General features: G+C 48.8%; 2 pseudogenes; both read right to left on the bottom strand.

Annotated features, from left to right (window-relative positions):
• Positions 1 to 1,074: 1,074 nt before the first annotated feature.
• On the bottom strand, positions 1,075 to 16,542 carry LOC140185045 (probable G-protein coupled receptor 139; annotated as a pseudogene).
• Positions 16,543 to 17,367: 825 nt separating this feature from the next.
• Positions 17,368 to 19,403, bottom strand: LOC140185340 (probable G-protein coupled receptor 139; annotated as a pseudogene).
• Between the last annotated feature and the right edge of the window lie 1,297 nt (positions 19,404 to 20,700).

The raw sequence follows: 20,700 nt of genomic DNA, 5'->3' as shown, positions 1-20,700 counted from the left end.
TTTTGGTGTGCTCATCATGCGGCGAATCTTGGGCATCCCTGTCCAGGTTTAACCACAGCCGATTTCCTCGAACTAGGTGGCTCGACTTGGTCGTGAACTTGTGGCCGTTGTAGTTCATCTAAGGACGTTTCCGTTCCGGCCGGTGACTTCATCATAGAATTCATTCACCCAGTGGTGCCATGTTAACACCATCCCCTCAGGTGGTTTAGTCCGCCAGCTGAAGCGGTTTACCGGGGTATGGCGCTTGGAGCCAACATGTGAGAGAATTAGGAGATGGGTGAGGACCAGTGATGCCCGCCCACCCTGTCGGGTAGGGTGCAGCATGCCAGACATCAAAAGTACTACCTCTATCCAGAGCCCCCTATACCCCAAACAGTTGAAAACATACTAATTCAGGGCGAAACATATCAGGCAAAAGGAAATCAAATGCAGGCCTCATTGTAATCTTTGGGGGTTGATTGCTTTTATTTAAAAAACTTTCTTAATTAATGGGAGTGACTTTAATTTCATTGACGGTATTGTGTTTAATTAAGTATAACCTATAGGGCTTTGGGGGATAAGGTAGCATTCGTTAGAAAGAAAAAGCAGTGAGGGTATTATTTCCCAATTCTCTGCCAAACACTCCAGTCCAGATGGTAGCCGGAATTTGCCTTGACGTTGGAGTTTCGACGGACGTTTATCCAAATACCGCCTCTATTTCACGTCGGCCATTCATTTCAGGGGACGGAGGAGACTGGAATGATTGACATTGGAACAGCCAATCAGCATCAGACGCCTTGTGCGAATGTTGGTCTGTGAGTCTACGGGGCGGGACTATAACGAGATGAACAAATCCACAGTCCAACGGGTCGCCGGCATTCCGGAGTTGTTCTTTGACATCTGGCGAGTCTAATGAAGTAATGAGTCTCCAGCTAGTTGCCTGGCCACTCCCACCACATACACCTCACCTAATGTCTCGGAGCTACCGGTCGATGGGACAATCCGCCCGGGAATAACACCTGGGAGATCAGGCGGTGAATGTGAGAAGCAGGGGACTGAGCAAGAGACACTGCAGTTTCCTCTGGTTTATGCACACTACGAAGCTTTATTAATGAACAGAAGCAACGAGGTTACCGGATATTTCACAGCGCTGATAACCTGCTCCCTGAATTTCGACTGAGTCACCGCATAAATAAATGTGTTCGTGCAGCAGCTGAAATCCCTCAGCAAAATACCCATGTGGTGAAAGATTTGTTCAGAATCATTGAAATCGAGTCCTCTTCCTGAGACTTGATAATATATGACATTTACAACCAGTGTCATCCACAGGAGGATGAAACTGCCGGAGAGAGTGAACAGTAAAACCACAGACCTCCTCCTGCTCTCCATCTCCGGGTCACTGCGGTTCTCCCCCTTGATCTGACCCTTCAGCCCCTTACGGACCCGACTGGCCACTAAAATGTGTCTGACTGTCAGAGCGTTGAGCAGCAGGATCCCAGCAAAAGGGAGGAACGGAGTTAAAACCGTATCGAGCCAGTCATATCCTACCCACCCGGGCTCAGTGAAAACATTGTTCCTGAGATAACAGAACCACGGTACATTGTCGATGATCACCCAGGGTTCCCGTGTGAAGTATCGGGGAACGTTTTTCAGACAGAACAGCACGCCGGTTGTTGTTAGAACCACATTCGCAGTTTTCCCGGTGCAATATTTTGTTTTCAGCTTCTGGCAGCAAATGGCGACAAATCGATCAAAGGTGAAAGTGACGGTGAACCAGACAGAACATTCTGTGGCTGTGCACTTCAGTACATCGATAACACTGCACACAGGGGTGATGCTCAGAAAACTCCACCAGAAGTAAAATGTTCTTATTCGATATAAAGTTACGTTGGTGACAACGGCCAGTAAATCGGCCGCTGCCATGGCAACCAGGTAGCGAGTGGTGCAGGTACAGAGGCCGCACTTTCCCCGGGACAGGATCACAATCGCCACTAAATTCACTGGAGAGAGAGGGGGGCGGGAGGGGGGAGGGAGAGAGAACGGACACTGGTCATTATTGAACACATTCTCCGGGAATGAACACAGGATTGGGTTTCAGATAAGATTCAGGAGTGCTGGAGTCTGTGAACGGCTGCTAATGTAACATCAGACACGGGTCACACTGTCTCTGACCTGCTTTCCACAGTGTGGCCAATCGTCGCCGATAAAAACGAGCTGTATGAACAACAACGATTATCCCGGTTCCAGTCGCTAATAGGGCCGGTTTCACCTATTTACCCGTGATTGGCCAGGCCTCTGGAAACTCAGCATCTGATGCGGCCAAGAATGGACAGAGACGAGAGCAACACAGATAAAATACTGGAGGGACTCAGCTGGTCAGGCTGCATCGGGCCGAGATCCTTATTGAGGACGAAGCAGTGCACGGATTTACGACGCGTCTCCGAGGGAAAGCAGGAGTAACTTGGCAACCTGAGGCTGAGTAGCTCCTAATGAATAAATTCTACAGCGCAGTTCAATTCGATAACTCTCGTCAGCAGATCCGTGGACACTGGATCAGGTGACCAGACCCAGTTATTGACCGACATACAGTGAGATCCGACTGTGACAGACTCCACAGTGAGACATGAAATACAGGACCAGGGGTTCTCTCTGATCAATAACTCAGAAACAGTGAACTTTACAATGTAAACCCCTCCCAGTCACAGCTTACGGGAGAGCTGCCTGTCCCCACACCGGGTCAACTCCGGACAAGATGTCATTGAAGGCAAGAACAACGTTCGAGTCGATCCCGTGAGTTAGATGAGAGATTGGAGTTTCGTTCCGCTTGTCATTAAATATGAAATGTCAGAGTGTTGAACTGACAGGATCAATATCTCTGACGGATATTTGTACAATGATCATCACGTTAGAAACTTGTCAAATGATCATAAACAGATTCACATGGTTAATATACAGAAATACCACACATGAATTACTCCGCTCACTCACCAGGAACTCCAATGACGGCAATCAACACGTACAATATTTTCTCCACACTCTTGTACCGATCCGACATTGCAGACATTTTCTCTGTCCAGTGATTTGTCTCCCTGTGCTACAGGCGATCTCTCGGAATGAAATGTTAAGGCAGCACATGCCTGGGGTTTTAATACCATTTAGCGACTCCACAGGGACACATTTCAACAGATTTAACAATAACTGTTTTAAAATTATTTACAAACCAATTACGTCAGGCAGGTGCAATCCCCGTGGTGACAGATTGCGATTAAATAATTAACTAGTGGAATGTTTGGACTGTTTCCACAGGGATCAGTGTTGGGGCCGCTTCTTTTTACATTGTACATCAACGATTTGGATTATGGAAAAGATGACTTTGTGGCTAAGTTTGCTGACGATACGAAGATAGGTGGAGGGGCCGGTAGTGCTGAGGAAACAGAGAGTCTGCAGAGAGACTTGGATAGATTCGAAGAATGGGCAGAGAAGTGGCAAATGAAGTACAATGTTGGAAAGTGTATGGTTATGCACTTTGGCAGAAAAAAATAAACGGGCAGACTATTATTTAAATGGTGAAAGAATTCAAAGTTCTGAGATGCAATGGGACTTGGGAGTCCTCGTACAGGATTCCCTTAAAGTTAACCTCCAGGTTGAATCAGTAGTGAAAAAGGCGAATGCAATGTTACATAGAAACATAGAAACATAGAAAATAGGTGCAGGAGTAGGCCATTCGGCCCTTCGAGCCTGCACCGCCATTTTTATGATCATGGCTGATAATCCAACTCAGAATCCCGCCCCAGCCTTCCCTCCATACCCCCTGACCCCCGTAGCCACAAGGGCCATATCTAACTCCCTCTTAAATATAGCCAATGAACTGGCCTCAACTGTTTCCTGTGGCAGAGAATTCCACAGATTCACCACTCTCTGTGTGAAGAAGTTTTTCCTAATCTCGGTCCTAAAAGGCTTCCCCTCTATCCTCAAACTGTGGCCCCTCATTGTGGACTTCCCCAACATCCGGAACAATCTTCCTGCATCTAGCCTGTCCAATCCTTTTAGGATCTTATACGTTTCAATCAGATCCTCCCTCAATCTTCTAAATTCCAACGAGTACAAGCCCAGTTCATCCAGTCTTTCTTCATATGAAAGTCCTGCCATCCCAGGAATCAATCTGGTGAACCTTCTTTGTACTCCCTCTATGGCAAGGATGTCTTTCCTCAGATTAGGGGACCAAAACTGCACACAATACTCCAGGTGTGGTCTCACCAAGGCCTTGTACAACTGCAGTAGTACCTCCCTGCTCCTGTACTCGAATCCTCTCGCTATAAATGCCAGCATACCATTCGCCTTTTTCACCGCCTGCTGTACCTGCATCCCACTTTCAATGACTGATGTATAATGACACCCAGGTCTCGTTGCACCTCCCCTTTTCCTAATCGGCCACCATTCAGATAATAATCTGTTTTCCTATTTTTGCCACCAAAGTGGATAACTTCACATTTATCCACATTAAATTGCATCTGCCATGAATTTGCCCACTCACCCAACCTATCCAAGTCACCCTGCATCCTCTTAGTATCCTCCTCACAGCTAACACTGCCACCCAGCTTCATGTCATCCGCAAACTTGGAGATGCTGCATTTAATTCCCCCATCCAAGTCATTAATATATATTGTAAACAACTGGGGTCCCAGCACTGAGCCTTGCGGTACCCCACTAGTCACTGCCTGCCATTCTGAAAAGGTCCCGTTTATTCCCACTCTTTGCTTCCTGTCTGCTAACCAACTCTCCACCCACACCAATACCTTACCCGCAATACCGTGTGCTTTAAGTTTGCACACTAATCTCCTGTGTGGAACCTTGTCAAAAGCCTTCTGAAAATCCAAATATACCACATCCACTGGTTCTCCCCTATCCACTCTACTAGTTACATCCTCAAAAAATTCTATGAGATTCGTCAGACATGATTTTCTTTTCACATATCTATGCTGACTTTGTCCGATCATTTCACCACTTTCCAAATGTGCTGTTATCACATCCTTGATAACTGACTCCAGCAGTTTCCCCACCACCGACGTTAGGCTAACCGGTCTATAATTCCCCGGTTTCTCTCTCCCTCCTTTTTTAAAAAGCGGTGTTACATTAGCCACCCTCCAATCCTCAGGAACTAGTCCAGAATCTAACGAGTTTTGAAAAATTATCACTAATGCATCCATTATTTCTTGGGCTACTTCCTTAAGCACTCTAGGATGCAGACCATCTGGCCCTGGGGATTTATCTGCCTTCAATCCCTTCAATTTACCTAACACCACTTCCCTACTAACATGTATTTCGCTCAGTTCCTCCATCTCACTGGATCCTCTGTCCCCTACTATTTCTGGAAGATTATTTATGTCCTCCTTAGTGAAGACAGAACCAAAGTAATTATTCAATTGGTCAATTGTTCAATTATAAACATCACAAAGAGAAGGAGTCTCAGAACACATCCCTGTGGAACACCACTGGTCACCGTCCTCCATGCAGTATACAAATCATCTACAACCACCTTTTGGCTTCTGTGGGCAAGCCAATTCTGGAGCCACAAAGCAAGGTCTACTTGAATCCTTGCCTCATTACTTTGTGAATGAGCCTCCGATGAGGAATCTTATCAAAAGTCTTACTCAAAGCCATGCACACTGCATCCAATGCTCTACCTTCATCAGTGTGTTTTGTTACATCCTCAAAGAATTCAGTCAGGTTCGTAAGGCACGATCTGCCCTACACAGAGCCATGCTGACTATCCCACGTCAGATTATGCTTCTTCAAATGCTCATAAATCCTGCCTCTCAGGAGCTTCTCCAACAACTTGCCCTCCACTGAAGTAAGAGCGACTGGTCTGTAATTTCCTGGCTTATCTCTACTCTCTTTTTTGAAAAGGGAACAGTGTCTTCTAATCCTCTGGTACTTTTCCTCTCCCTATTGATGTGCAAAGATCATCACCAGAGGCTCAGCAATTTTCTGCCTCACTTACCACTGCATCCTGAGGTGTATCTCAAGTTGACAACCCCCAGCTTGTGTTGAAATTGGTAAAATTGTGACGCCAGAGCTCACATTCAGAGGAGATCATATAGAAACATGTAAAATTATGGAAGGAATAGATAAGACAGAGGCAGGAAAATTGTTCCCACTGGTAGATGAGACTAGAACTAGAGGACATTGCCTCAAGATTTGGGGGAAATTGGGATGGAGCTGAGGAGGAACTGCTTTTCCCAGAGGGTGGTGAATCTGCAGATTTCTCTGCCCAATGAAGGAGAGGGAGGCTACCTCAGTAAATATATTTAAGACAAGATTGGATAGATCTTTGCATAGTTGGGGAATTAAGGGTTATGGGGAAAAGGCAGGTAGGTGGAGATGAGTCCATGGCCAGATCAGCCATGGTCTTATTCAATGGCAGATCAGGCTCAAAGGGCCAGATGGCCGACTCCTGCTCCTATTTCTTATGTTCTCACCGCAGACTAAAATCTCTCCTGAAATATTGTCCTTTAACCATTGATGTCTTTTGTAAATATTTTTACAGGTTTGAAATTGCAGAGCACTTGTGTACGGGAATCTTAAGCACAACAAAACATCAGTTTTTCTGTCTCTGTCTGGATATTTTCTTTGCAACACCAATACATGTGTTGTCGGTCTTTGGAGATGAAGAAGTATCTCATCCCAGCTGGTAATGTATTCTGTCTCTGAAATGAAGTTTTCTGTTTTAACTGTGTGAAATTCACTGGAACCGGGAGCTGAGAACACACCAGCATTTGTTCACTGGAGATCAGTTCTCAACTGCACTGATTGTACAAGGAATTCAAACGTCTGACTTTCTGAATTGCCAGAGAATTGTTCGCAGTGAGATATCATTCTCCTTCTCTCAGTGTGGGAAGAGATTCACTCACAGGCTACCCGCAGACACGCCAGTGAGTTCACAGTCGGGAGAGGCCATTCATCCGCTTCGTGTGAGGGAGGGGAAGCACTCAGTCATCCAGTCTGAAGATACATCAGCAAGTTCACACCATAGTGAGATGCTCCACCTGTTCTGACAGTGAGAAGCCATTCTGTTATTGATGCTAAAGGTATATCAGAAAATTCACCAGTGAGAGGACATTGACCTGCTCGGATGGTGGGAAGGCATTCAATCACGCCACAGTGACACCAGCGAGTTCACACCGGGGAGAAGCCATTCACCTGCGCTGAATGTGGGAAAGGTTCACTCAATCATCTCAACTGAATGAACACCAGCGAGTTCACACTGAAAAGATGCCGTTCACCTGCTCAGACTGTGGGAAGAGCTTCACTCACTCCTCCAAACTACAGAGACACCAGCGAGTTCACACCAGGGAGAAGCCATTCACCTGCTCAGACTGTGGGAAGGGATTCACTCAATCGTCCAACCTACAGACTCACCAGCGAGTTCACACTGGAGAGAAGCCATTCACCTGCTCAGACTGTGGGAAAGGATTCATTCAGTGAAATCACCTGCTACAACATCAGATAGTTCACACTGGGGAGAGACCATTCACCTGCTCAGATTGTGGGAAGGGATTCCTTCAGAAATCTGACCTACAGACTCACCAGCGAGTTCACACTGGGGAGAGGTCATTCACCTGCTCTAAATGTGGAAAGGTATTTGCTCGGTCCTCTGTACTGAAGGAGCATCAGCGAGTTCACACTGGGGAGAAGCCGTTCACTTGCTCTGAATGTGGAAAGGTATTTGCTCGGTCATCTCAGCTCTTGAGACACCAGCAAATCCACTCTGGAGTGAAACCATTCCTCTGCTCAGAATGTGCGAAGGGATTCACCGATGCAGCTCAGCTGAAAGATCATCAGGTTGTTCACACTGCGGAGAGACCGTTCACCTGCTCAGACTGTGGGAAAGGATTCACTCGGCGTTCTCGACTACTGACACACCAGTTGGACCACATCGGGGAGAAACCATTCATCTGCTCAGAATGTGGGAAGAGGTTCACCCATTCAGCTCAACTGAAGGAACATCAGCGACTTCACACTGGGGAATGGCCATTCACCTGCTCTGAATGTGGGAAGGGATTCACTTGGTCATCTCGACTGAAGGTGCATCAGCGAGTTCACACTGGGGAGAAATCTTTCAGCTGCTCTGAATGTGGGAAGGGATTCAGTCAGTCATCCAAACTTGTGAGCCACTACCGAATTCACAGTGGGGAGAAACCGTTCACCTGCTCAGACTGTGGGAAGGAATTCACTCGGTTGTCTGACTTTAAAATACATCAGCGAATTCACACTGGGGGATGCCACTCTCCTGTTCTGAATGTGGGAATGGATTCACTCAGTCAACTCAGTTAAGACTATAAGATATAGAAGCAGAAGTCGGCTATTCGGCCTTTCGAGGCTGCTCCGCCATTCAGTCATGGGCTGATCCAATTCTCCAGTCATCCCCGTTCCCCTGCCTTCTCCCCATACCCTTTGATGCCCTGGCTAATCAAGAACCCATCTCTCTCTGTCTTAAGTGCACCCAATGACTTGCCCTCCGCAATTGCCTGTGGCAACAAATTCCACAAATTTACCACCCTCTGACTAAATTAAGTTCTCATCTGTTTTCTAAATGGATGACCTTCGATCCTGAAGTTGTGCTCTCTTGTCCTAGATTCACCTACCATGGGAAATAACTTTTGCATATCTAATCTGTTCAGAGCTTTTAAAATTCAGAATGTTTAAACGAGATTCCCCTCACGACCCCAGCCCCCATTCTCCTGAACTCCAGGGAATACAGCCCAAGGGAAGCCAGATGCTTCTGTTATGTGTAACGCGCTGTAAGGTTTCACTGCTAATGTAATGGCTTCTTTGTAATGTTCACTGCTGAAGTAACAATTTCTCTGCAGCAGCAATGTTCGTGTTATGGCTGGCGATAAAGGACTGTGGGATGCATGTCAGCCAATCAGGATTTTGTTGCTCTGAATCTGGGAGCGGTTGATTTTGTCAGAGAGAGAGATGGAGAGAGAAGACACGAATGGAGAGATTTGCTAGACTGCCGGACAGGGTGGACTCAGAGCGAGGGTCCGAAGGGCAGTGACGATCGGAGGAGGCCGATGGGGACCGATCGGCCTATCAGTGAGCTCCACTTTTGCGCACAGACTGTTTAATAAGATTGGGCCCTTTTTTTCAATTTTGTTTCTCTACTAACCATACAGTCAAAGTAAGAGTTATAAAGCTTAATCATTTAATCGCAAAGTGTGTTCTGTTTCTTATTTCTGGGCACTAATTTGTAACAGGGGACACATCGGGCAGCATCCATCCAAACGAGATTTCTTCAGTTTGGCCGGGAAGGGGGTTATCACCCCCTAGATTAAGCCGCTAGGCAAAGCGAGAATTACAATTGTGGGGGCTACGTTCGGGATTGATTCTGTTGGATGCTGTGTAATTACCCTGAGAAATGAACCAGTGGGGCAGATATTTGTACTCCGGATGAATTGTTAATTCCACTGTTAAGTTCTGTTGAAGTTGTGATTGTGAGCGGAGACTTGATAAAATGGCGGATGCAGCTCTTGTTCTCATGCAGACCAGCGCTGAGGTAGCCGGCGGCGGAGATTTCAAAGACAGGGTTCTGTCATTTCTGAGGAGTGAGGGGAAAGAGTGGTCGGAGTTGGAAGGTCTAATTAGTCCACGTCCCCTGGTGAAGAATGAGAATTCTGAGGTTGTATCCACCCTTACTTCTCTAGCGAATAAATGGAAAATTCAGATTCCAAGTCCCAATTTTGGCGGGCTCCACCTATTCTCTGGAATAACACCCACACCTAAAGGGGAGGAGGAGTATGAGACGTGGGCGGAACGGACCTCTCAGTTGTTCGATGAGTGGCAATGCTCGGATGATGAAAAGCGACAGCGATTGGTTGAAAGTTTGAATGGGCGGGCCGCTGACGAGAGAGTTCTCAGGTTACATTATCCCGTAGCGACAGCTGTCAGTTATCAACAAGCACTGGGCAATGATTTTGATCCGACTGGAAGCCCAGTGGAGGTCCTGGTGGGGTTTCAAAGCATGCGTCAGGAGCAGGGGGAGAAGGTTTCTGCTTTTTTTTTTACGGCTAGAGAGGCAGCTAAATTGGTTGCGGCACAGAGGGGTCATACAGGCGGCTGAGGTGGATCGGTTAAGAATGGACCAGATAGCCAGGGGCGCAGTGTCCCATGATCTGATTGTGTGGAGTCTCTGACAGTCTCGTAAGACGCGTCCCCTCCATCTTTTGTTGAGCTGATCAGAGAGGTACGGGAAGAGGAGAACGCGGCGGAAGCACGGGAGGATTCAGTCAGCAGGGTACAGTCCTCGGTAGTGTCTCCTGCGGTGAAGTGACCACAGATAGTCTACCCCGGGGAGCGGTAGAAAAGATTGTGGCAGAGTTGAGAACGGAGATGCGTCGGTTGTTATAAGCGGGTGTGAACCCCCCCCCCCGCCATATGTTGGGGCTGATGTGGGGGGGGCGGGGCTGCAGATTCCCCAAGGGGATGAACAATGCGGAGGGCTGCTGGCAGCAGGTCTCACGCCAGAAGGAGAGTGAGCCCCCGGGTACCTTAGCAGGGAGAGTCGTTGGGAAAACCTAGAGGAGACCCAGTGAGGGAACGGCCCGGTGTCTCTGGGGTAACACGTTCCCAGCAATGTACCAAGGAATTCCCGAAAGTAAAAGACCCTATTCCTGAAGGCTTAGTGGGACCACACTCCAGTGTGTCGCTACGGATAGAGAGTATTTACGCTAAAGCCATATTCGACACGGGATCGCAGGTCACGTTACTGTACCATTCGTTTTACAACCGGTATCTGAAGCATTTACCCTTGACACCATTCAGTGCACTGGCGATTTGGGGTCTCAGTGCTGGTGATTATCCATACCACGGTTATTTGTCAGTCAAACTGGAGTTCTCGGAGGCCGATGTGGGAGTGTCTGAGGGTCTTGATATAGAGGTGCTGGTTTCCCTGTTGAGAAGAGCTGCGTTTCAATTCTGGTGGGGACCAACATCCCTCTGGTGAGGAGGCTCATGGGGGCCTGTAAGGAGAAGGCGGGTGAGAGATTTTTGGGGACCCTGTCCGTGCTCCCAGTGTATCAAGGTGATCTTGAGGAAGTGCGTGGCAGCATTGGGCTGGATACCAAATTTAAACGAGGGACCGTGTGGTTCACCCAGTCGAAACCAATGGTGGTATGGCCCGGGGAGGTAGCGAGAGTGATGGAGACCCACCATATTTCCCGGAATGCCTGAGGGAGAAACCCTCTTAGTGGACGCTCTGGAGAACCACAAGGGGGTGTCGGGGTTTCTGGCTGGGGTGCTGGTGAGGCCCGAATTGCAGAAGCCCTCGCTTGTACAGGCGAGCAGGATGGCAGTGATCGTCAGGAACACTACGAAGAGGGAGGTCACCTTCAAGCGGGGGATGCCTCTGGCGCATTTGTTCCTGGTGACGGTAATGTTTAGCGCCCCCGTGAGGCACTCCGGGGAGAAAGTATTGGAAAAGCGGGGGAAGTTGACCGCTGAGTCATTCAACTTCGGGGACTCCCCGGTGCCGCCGGGTTGGAAAAGGAGGCTGGTAGAGAAGATGTTGAAGCTGCAAGGTGCATTTTCCATTGTCGAGTTTGATGTGGGTTGTTCCAAGAGCACGCGTCACAGTATGCGGGTGACCGAGGACACCCCGTTTAGAGAGAGATCGCGGCGACTAGCAGACGTGGAAGACGTATAGCAGCATTTGTGTAAGTTGAAGGAAGCTGGGATCATCACTGAGTCCCAAAGCCCCTATGCGTCCCCAATAGTCGTAGCCTGGAAGAAGAACGGGAAGGTACGCATGTGTGTGGACTATAGGACTCTGAACAGGCGCACCTTCCCTGACCAGTATACGGTTCCAAGGCTCGAAGACGCGCTGGCCTGTCTGAGTGGTGCAAAGTGGTTTGGTGTGCTGGATTTGAAGTGTGGATATTACCAGATCCCCATGAGTGAGGCCGACAAATAGAAAACGGCATTTATATGTCCCCTGGGATGCTAACAGTTTGAAAGGCGCCCCAGGGCATATCGGGAGCCCCTGCAAACTTCCAGCGGGTCATGGGGAAGACGGTGGGGGATATGAACTTGCTTGAGGTGTTGGTGTATTTGGATGACTTCATAGTATTTGGATCCACCTTGGAAGAACACGAAGCGAACCTGCTGAAGCTGCTCGGCCGCCTGAAAGATGAAGGGTTAAAACTTTCCCTGGACAAGTGCCAGTTCTGTAAAACGTCTGTTATCTAAGTCAGACACATAATCTTACCGATGGAATAGGGACAGACCATGCTAAGATAGAAGTGGTGACCACTTGGCCAAGGCCCCAGACTGTCAGCGCCCTGCACTCGTTCCTGGGGTCTGTGGTTATTATCGGAGATTCCTGACGGGTTACACCAAAGTGAACCACTCCTTGAATCAGCTTCTATGTGGTTACCCTCCCCTGGGGAAGAAAGGGAGGGGGGAAAGGACAGGAGGGTGGAGAATATCTAAACCCGTCAGAGCCGTTTGGGCAGAGGTGGGATGTAAAATGTGAGGAAGCTTCTCAGTCGCTGAAGGAGCTGCTGACCCAGGCGCCGGTGCTGGCTTTTGCGGACCCCCGATTGCCGTAAGTACTGCACACAGATGCCATCCGAGAGGGTTTAGGGAGCGTCCTGTATCAGGATCAGGGCACCGGGTTGAGGCCTGTGGTGTTTGTCAGCCGGAGTTTGTCGCTGTACGAGTGAAACGATCCCACGCACAAGTCGGAATTCCTGCCGTTGAAATGGGCGGTGGTGGATAAGCTGAGTGACTGATGTACGAGGCCAAGTTTGAGGTGAGGACGGACAACAACCCCCGAACTTATATCCTGACCTCGGGGAAACTGGATGTGACAGGCCATCGGTGGTTGGCAGCGTTGTCTGCCTGTGATTTCAGCCTGAAGCACCGGCCGGGGAGCCGGAACATTGATGCGGATGCTTTGTCCCGACAGGTACATGAGGGACTGGACAGGGACGAGGAGGGGGAGAGCGCTCCTGCCCCTGGGGTGACAGGTACATGAGGTACTGGACAGGGACGAGGAGGGGGAGAGCGTTCCTGCCCCTGGGGTGACAGGTACATGAGGGACTGGACAGGGACGTGGAGGGGGAGAGCGCTCCTGCCCCTGGGGTGACGGCCCTGTGTCAGTTTGCCATCACCGTGAAGGCAGAGGAAAAGGAGCGGCCGGATCGAGCAGCGGATCAATGGGCGGCTTCCGATGACGTCATTCCCCAGGTTCACTGTGACCTCACTGCTGCCGGAATTGAGTTCTGGGGAAGTGGCGGCTGCTCAGCGGGATGACCCGGGCATTGGCACTATTTGGTCTGCGGTAGAAAATTGAGACACGGCTCAGACAGAGAAGAGAAAACACGCTTCGGTGCCTCCATTACTGAAAGAGTGGCCTCGATTGGAGTTGAAGAGCCAGATCTTATCCCGGGTCACGTCATGACAGGTCCGACCCGGCGTTGCCAGCTGGTTCTGCTTGAGAGGTATCGGAGGATTGCGTTGTAATCACTTCATGATGATTCTGAATATCTGGGGGTGAAGAAGACCTATGGATTGCTCAGCGACCGGTTTTACTGGCCCCGAATGAAGTCGGAGGTTGAAGAATACTGCAAGTCGTGCATTCGCTGCATACGCCGGAAGACACTGCCTACGCGGGCAGCTCCTTTGTCCCACTTACAGAGTGCAGGGCCCCTGGACCTGGTGTGTGTGGATATCCGGTCCATAGAACCCGATGCCAGCAACACGGCGAATGTATTAGTCATCACGGACCACCTCACCAGATATGCTCAGGCTTTTCCTACCTAGGACCAGAGGGCGACTACGGTGGCAAAAGTGTTGTGGGAGAAGTATTTCGTTCATTATGGCCTCCCCAGGCGGATACATAGTGACCAGGGACGGGACTTCGAGAGCAGACTCATCTGTGAGTCACTGGGCATGCTTGAAGTTGAGAAGTCGAGGACCACGCTCTATCACGCGCAGGGCGATCCCCAGCCTGAGGGGTTTAATAGGACCTTGCTGGACGTACTCGGGACCATGGAGGTCAGCAAGAAGAGCAGGTGGAGTCAACATATTGTGCATCTGGTTCACTGTTACAACTGTACACGAAATGAAGCTACTGGGTACTCGCCATGTTATCTGATGTTTGAGCGCGAGGGGAGGTTGCCCATTGACCCTTGTTTTGGGACTGATGAGGGTGACTTACCACCGAAGCCTTATCTGAAGTATTTGTGTGATATCAGGACTGAGCTCAAAAGCGCTTATGAATTGGCTGGGGCTGCAGCCGCCAAGCAGAATCGAGGAAATAAGAGGGGGTATGATCAGAAAGTGAGGTTCTCCCAACTCCTGCCGGGAGACCGAGTCCTCATAAGGAATTTGGGGCTACCTGGAAAGTACAAGATAGCTGACTGCTGGGCGGCCACACCTTATGTGGTGGAGAGTCAGATGCCAAACCTACCGATTTTCCAGGTGAAACGAGAAGGGGCCTGTCAAGATTCTTCATCGGAACCACCTGCTGCCCCTGGGACAAGAGGTGCAGGTTGACCCACAGCCCGACTTGGAGCCTACACCTAGTAAGAGGACTCTGCGAAAACGCAGGGCAACTGCAGGGCCCACAGCGGGATAGGCTGGGCCGGGCCGCGCCCATGAAAGGGAAGCTGAATCGGAGGATGATTATCTGGATGTGAGGTACATGCTACCTTTCGCTAACTCCCCATTGATTGAGGAAGAAAGCCCCGGCCCCTTCCCCCCTGAGTCAGGTGAGGTGGAGGGGGTGGGTGAGTTGTGGGCAGCCTGGGTTACAGCAGGACATTGAAGGAGAGGAAGCGGGGCCTGGACACGGGACAGAGGGCTCCGAGTTGTGGGGGTGGGGGTGGGGGAGGACTCCGCAAGCAGACACGAAGTGTCACCAGTAGCGTCTGAGTCTGAAGAGTTAGGTGAGGAGGTACGGATGTGTAGACCACCGTAGGTTGGCCTATGTAGCGCCTGGGGAACAGTGCGTGATCTCTGCTGTTGTGGCGAGCTATGACACTGCCTTTTGCATCTGGATTGGACTTTGTGTTTGTAGGAGGGGTTGTCGAACTATCTCAACGTCATGAGGACATGACTAAATTTGGTGGTTGGGGGCAGAGTGTAACGCGCTGTAAGGGTTCACTGCTATGTAATGTTTCTTTTTGCAATGTTCACTGCTGAAGGAATGGTTTCTCTGTAGCAGCAATGTTTTGGTTATGGGCGGAGATAACCGGACTGTTGATGCATGTTAGCAAATCAGGATTTTGTTGCCCTGTCTTGTGATTCTGGAAGCAGCTGCTTTTGCGGGCTTTTGCGAAAAGGAGAGAGAGAGAGATGAAGAGTGAAGACGCGAACGGAGAAATGTGGTGGATCGCCGAACGGGGTCGTCTCCGAGCGGAGACCCAAAGGAGGAGATCGATGGAGGAAGAAGAACAACTGAACTGCGTGAGCTCCAACTTCGTGCGCACAGGACTGTTTAATCAGATTGGTGCCTTATTTCCATTTTATATATATATATATATTCTCTACTAACCATGTAGTCAAGGTAATAGTTATACAGCTTAATCGTTTAACCGCAAATTGTGTACTGTTTGTTATTTCGGGGTACTGATTTATAACAGGGGACACATCGCGCAGCATCCACCCCGACGAGATTTATTAAATTTGGCGGGGCAGGGGGATTGTCACCCCTTGATTAAGCCAAGAGGAAGCGCGTGTTACAATACATTTCCCTTCCATTTATAAAATAGTTAACCCTTTCATTTCTTCTTCCATACACTTCCCGACACTGTGCTCCATCTGCCAATTTTTTGCCCATACTCCTAAAATCTGATTCAGTCCACCATTTCGTTTGCCCCCATTACTAATTCTCGTTTACCCACGGCCGGAAATTCACTCTCTCCTCCCTTTAGCACGTCATGTAGCTGAAGAAACCTTTGGTGTCCTCTTTTATATCACTGTCTAGCTTAAATTCGTATTCCATCTTTACGTTCTTAATGACTTTTTAGTTGACTTCTTTTGGTTTTCATAAGCTTCCGAATTGTCTAACTTCTCATTATTTTTTTTTTACTCAATTATATCGCCTCTCTTAGATTTTTATGCTGGCATTGACATTCCTGCGAAATTCTTCTTCTTTTGTGATGTATTTATCCCGAGCCTTCCGAATTGCTTCCGGAAATTCCAGCCATTGCTGCTCTGCCGTAGTCCCTGCCAGTGTTCCCTTCCGATTAATTCTGGCCGATTGTAATTGTCTCTGTGATTACCGTCACTCTGCTGTAATACCAGCACATCTGTTTTTTGCTTTTCCTTCTCAAACCTCAGGGTGAACTGAGAAACATTCTGCTCATTTGCCCCTAAAGGTTGTTTTGCTTTCAGGTTTTCAATCAGTTTCGCTTCATTGCCCCACACCCAGTGCAGGACAGCAGATGCTCCAGTGGATTCAAACGTCAGCTGCCTTAAAAAGCGATCTCGAAGGCACTCTAGAAATTCCCCGGCCTGGAATCCAGGATTAACCTGATTTTTCCCATCTACACGCATATTTAAATCCCCCATGACTATTCTACCATTTCCCTTTCGGTAAGCATTCACTGTCTCCCGTTGTAATTTGTAGGTCACATCCTCACTGCGGTTGCATGGTCTGTGCAGGGTCTTTTCACCTTGTAGTTCCTCTGCTCTATCCACAATGATTCAACACCTTCCGCCCCTATATCACCTCTTTCTAATGATTTGATTTTGTTTGTTTGTTTGTTTGTTTTTAACAAACAGAGCTACGCTACCACCTCTGCCTTCCAGCCTGTTTTTTCCATACTATATGTATCCTTGGATACTAATCTCCCAGCTACAATCTGCTTTCAGCTATTGTCGTCAGTCATTAGTAGCAGAGGCGGTCATTAAGATGGGGCGGCTTTTCACCAATTTAAAAAAAAACAGTGTTTATCCAAACCCCGCCCTATATTTTCACGTTAGCCCGTTATTCATGTGGAAGTTGGAGACTAGAGAACTGGCAGTGGATTGGCCACCCAGTATCACACCAGCCCTACAGTTGTCTGGGGACGTCAGACTGTGAGGTACTGAGCAGGAAAGGGAATAGATAGACATATCCACAGAACAAATGCTGGGCGGCATTCTGGAGCAGTACATTGATTGGCATATGGCGGGACACCGAGTTTATGAGTCACCATGACGGTGTTTTACTCCCTCACGTCCACGCCCCCTCCCTCCACCACACAGACTACCCGAATGTCCCGGAGCTACCGGTAGCGGGGAAAACCCGCCCGGAAATAACACCTTGGCCATCAGGCGGTGAATGAGAGGAACCAGAGCCCGGGCTGGAGACACACAGCGGCCCGCACTGGCTAGTGCTCAGGACGCGGCTTTATTCATGAACTGAAGCACCGAGGTGACCGGATATTTCACCGCGCCGATCAGCTGCTCCCTGAATTTCGACTGAGTCACCGTGTAAATAAATGTATTCGTGCAGCAGCTGAAATTCCTCAGCAAAACTCCGACATAGTGAAAGATCCATTCGGAATCAATGAAATCAGATCCTTTTCCTGCGACCTGATAATATATGACATTTACAACGTATGCCATCCACAGGAGGATGAAGTTGCCGGAGAGGGTGAAGAGTAAAACCACAGATCTCCTCCTGCTCTCCATCTCCGGGTCACTGCGGTTCTCCCCCTTGCTCTGACCCTTCAGCCCCTTACGGACCCGACTGGCCACTAAAATGTGTCTGACTGTCAGAGCGTTGAGCAGCAGGATCCCAGCGAAAGGGAGGAACGGAGTTAAAACCGTATCGAGCCAGTCATATCCTACCCACCCGGGGTCAGTGAAATAATTGTCCCTGGTTCTACAAAACCACGGTACGTTATCGATGATCACGCTGTGTTCAAACGTGAAGTATCGGGGTATGTTTTTCAGACAGAACAGCACGCCGGTTGTTGTCAGAACCACAGCCGCATTTTTCCCGGTGCAATATTTTGTTTTCAGCTTCTGGCAGCAAATGGCAACAAACCGATCAAAGGTGAAAGTGACGGTGAACCAGACCGAACAGTCTGTGGCTGCGTACGTCAGTGAATCGATAACACTGCAGACAGGGGTGCTGTCCAGAAAATTCCACGGGAAGTAATACCAATTGATTCGAGACAAAATGACCTCGGTGACAATAGTCAGTAGATCCGCCGCTGCCATGGCCACCAGGTAGCGAGTGGTGCAGGTAGAGAGGCCGCACTTTCCCCGGGACAGGATCACAATCGCCATTAAATTGACTGGAGAGAGAGAGAGAGAGAGAGAGAGGTGTGGGGGTGGGGGAGAACCGACCCTAGCATTACTGAACACATTCTCCAGGAATTAAAGAGGGATCGGACTTCAGCTAAAGATCAAGCGTGCCAGAGTCTGTGAACGGCTGCTAATCTAACATCGGACACGGGTCACACTGTCTCTGACCTGCCTTTTTCAGCATGAAGATACGACGATGTGTGAACAATCGTCGACGATAAAAATAAGCTGTATGAACAACAAGGATCGGTGCTGATCCCGATTCCAGTCACTGACGGAGCCGGTTTCACTGATTTAACCGTGACTGACCAGGCCTCCTGAAGCTCAGCGTCTGATTGGACCGAGAAGGGATACAGAGGGGAGCAACGCACGCGAAATAGTGGCGGGACCCAAAAAAAAAAACTACCGATTCGGGGCGAGACCTATCTTCAGGTCGATACAGCGCCCAATTTACGACGGGTCTCAGGAACAACTTGGTAACCAGAGACTGAATGACTCCGTTAACGGATTAATTCTCCAGCACAGTTCAATTCGATAACACGCGGCAGCAGATGCATGGACACTGGTTCAGGTGATCTGTGCCAGACTCCACCGGGAAACGTGAAACACTGGACCAGGGGTTCTGTCTGAATAATAACTCAATACAAGTGAACTTCACAATGTAAACCCATCCCAGTCACCCCTTCACGAGGACCCTCCGTTCTCCAGCTGTGGGACAACTCTGGACAAGGTCCCATTAAAAGGCTCCCAGTTACACCGTCCAGGAGAGTTGCCCGCCCCGGTACTGGGACAAATCTGGACAAGATAATATTAAAGGGAAAAACAAAGTTCAGGTCGATCCCCTGAGTTAGAGGAGAGACCGGGGATTCGTTCATCTTGTCATTAAATATGAAATAATCAGGATATTGAATTGACAGGATAAATATCTTTGACGGATATCTATGCAAAGATCATCAACTTGGAAGCTTGTCGATTGATCATAAACAGGTTCACACCGGTTAACACACGGAAATACCAAACATAAACTGCTCTGCTCACTCACCAGGAACTCCAGTGACGGCAATGAGCAGGTACAATATTCTCTGCACACTGTAGTACCGTTTCAACATTGCCGACATTTCCCCTGCGCAGCAATGTGTCCCCCTGTGCCTCAGGCGGTCTATTGGAATGAAATGTTGAAGCACCACATGTCCCGGGTTTATAAACACCATCTAGCGACCCCACAGGGACAGACTTCAACATATTGTATAATAAAACTCCTTAACTTATTTAGAAACCTATTACATCAGACAGGTGCCATCCCCGCGGTGACAGGTTGTGATTAATTTAGTGAATTAATTTTTAGACCAGCTGTGTGAGTAACTTTGTCCCAGTAACAGCATCAGAACCTTCGAGGTGTCTTATCAATAGCATTTGCTTCCACTGTAAATATGTACTTCAGGAAAATGGAAATCATTTATCAAATACAGAATATTGAAATAAAGTCTGTAAAATTGCATTGAATCGCCCACTATTGCCATTCTCGTCAACGGTATAAACTCTTGATGTAGTTGGTGTTTTTGTGGACTCGACCTAGAGGGTCCTTTGTAAGCTGTCTGTGTGTGGCGACATGAATAACCACTTTCCGATCCATGAAACCTTCCAACTACTTCACTGACTTAGTCATAGTTAGAACATTTGGGGCCTCGTCCCAAAACTACCCCACACCCTACCGCATGGCCATAAAACTCAACAGTCCAGTGGTGGTGGGGTGAGAATTTCTTAATCATATCACCCCACATATGTCAAAGAACATGGCGGAGAGCTGGAAAGGTAGATGAAACTTCCGTTATGTGTGTGTGTGTGTGTGTGTGTGTGTGTGTGACTGTGTGTGTGTGTGTGTGTGTGTGTGTGTGACTGTGTGTGTGTCTGTGTGTGTGACTGTGTGTGTTTTGTGTGTGTGTGTGTGTGTGTGTGTCTGTGTGTGTGTGTGTGCGCGCGAGTATCTGTATGTGTGTGCATGTGTGTCTGTCTGCGCGAGTGTCTCTGTGTGTGACTGTGTGTGTGTGTGTGTGTGTGTGTCTGTGTGTGTGTGTCTGTGTGTGTGACTGTGTGTGTTGTGTGTGTGTGTCTGTGTGTGTGTGACTGTGTGTGTGTGTGTGTGTTTCTGTGACTGTGTGCGCGAGTGTCTGTGTGTGTGTGTGTCTGTGTGTGTGACTGTGTGTGTTGTGTCTGTGTGTGTGTGTCTGTGTGTGTGACTGTGTGTGTTGTGTCTGTGTGTGTCTATCTGTGTGTGTCTGTGTGTGTGTCTGAGTGTGTGTCTGTGCGTGTGTGCGACTGTGTGTGTGTGTGTGTGTGTGTGTGTGTGTGTGTGTGTGTGTGTGTGTTTCTGTGTCTGTGTGCGAGAGTGCCTGTGTGTGTGCTTTCACGCACTTT

This window comes from Mobula birostris, chromosome 20, assembly GCF_030028105.1.
Source record: "Mobula birostris isolate sMobBir1 chromosome 20, sMobBir1.hap1, whole genome shotgun sequence".
In the NCBI taxonomy this organism is placed as follows: domain Eukaryota; kingdom Metazoa; phylum Chordata; class Chondrichthyes; order Myliobatiformes; family Myliobatidae; genus Mobula; species Mobula birostris.
Note: the sequence above shows the minus strand (reverse complement) of the source record. Positions and strands in the feature narration are given on the sequence as shown.